The sequence below is a fragment of the Netta rufina genome (assembly GCF_964035555.1).
Source record: "Netta rufina genome assembly, chromosome: 40".
Classification (NCBI taxonomy): domain Eukaryota; kingdom Metazoa; phylum Chordata; class Aves; order Anseriformes; family Anatidae; genus Netta; species Netta rufina.
This window is the reverse complement of record NC_140164.1, coordinates 58,748-60,188: the sequence shown is the minus strand read 5'-3', so window position 1 is coordinate 60,188 and position 1,441 is coordinate 58,748.

Below are 1,441 nucleotides of genomic sequence, written 5' to 3'. Positions count from 1 at the left end.
GCCCCAAACTCATCCCATAAACCCTTATATAGGATTTAGGGGTCACCAAGCACCTCAAAACCTGGTCCTAAGGATCTCCCACAACCCCAAACCCATCCTACAACCCCTGAAGTAGATTTGGGGGACCACCCAGCACCCCAAAACCTGACCCTAAGCATCTCCCACAACCCCAAACCCATCCTACAACCCCTGAAGTAGACTTAGGGGACCACCAAACACCCCAAAACCTGACCCTACACATCTCCCACCACCCCAAACCCACTCCCTGGCGCTTGGGCAGGGTCTCAGCTGCGCCCAAATCCTTGGGGTCGTTTTGGGGTTGTCGGGGGGGGAGCTCACAGTCGGTTTTTCATCTCCTCGGGGGACTTGCGGTGCAGCTCGCGGTACGAATCCTCGAAGACGTGGTCGCGGCGGACGTGCACGGCCATGTCCTCCTTGCGCAGCCCCTCGTCCAGCCGCTCCAGCTCCTGCCGAAAATACCTGGGAAAAGGGATAAAAATCAGCAAAAAAAAGAGGATTTGGGGCTGCTGTGGGGGATCCCGGAGCCGGCCCCGTACTTGCGCTTGACGTCGAAGTCGAGGACGCGGATGTAGTCGACGAGGACGGCGAAGGGGCCGTCGGCAAGGTGGGTGGTGGATTGGCGCAGGATTTGGTTCAGGACCGTCCGGTGGGTTTCTGGGGGGGGGAAAAAAGGGGTTAGGGGTTTTTTTTGGGGGGTTGGGAGGCGCCCCACAATTGGAGAAGGTGTCCTGAAATGGGAGAAGGTGTCCCGAAATGGGAAAAGGCTCCCCCCGGGGGGTTTTGGGGGGTTTGAGGGGGGAAAAATCCCCAAAAGTGGCTCTGGAGGTGGTGGGGGTTGAATAATTGGGGTGGGGACCCCTCCCCAAATGCTGCCTGGTACCCTAAATACCTTTAGGATGCCCCAAAACTATCCCTGGAGCCCAAATCCCCTCCAAAATCCCCCCCAAATTGGTTCCAGACCCCCCCCAAATCCCCTCCCAAAGTCCAAGGTCTACGCCCAAATCACCCCAGACCCCCAAAATCCCCCCAAATCCTTTTCCTGTCCCCCTTAATTAGTCCCTGACCCCCCCCAAACCCCCTTCCCAGCCCCTCCAGCCCCCCCCAAATCCCCCCAAAGCCCTTCCCAGCCCCCCTAAACTATCCCAGACCCCCCCAGGTGCCTCCAAACCCCCTTCCTGCCCCCTTCAATTAGTCCCAAATCCCCCCAAACCCTCCCAACCCCCCCTCAAACCCCCTCCTAGTCCCCCCAAACCATCTGAGACCCCCCTAGCCCCCCCAAAATCCCTTTCCTGCCCCCTTCACCGAGTCCCTAACCCCCCCAAACCCCTTCCCAACCCCCCCAAACCACCCCAAATCCCCTTCCTGCCCCCCTCAACGAGTCCCTAACCCCCCCAAATCCCTTCTCAGCCCCCCATAAACC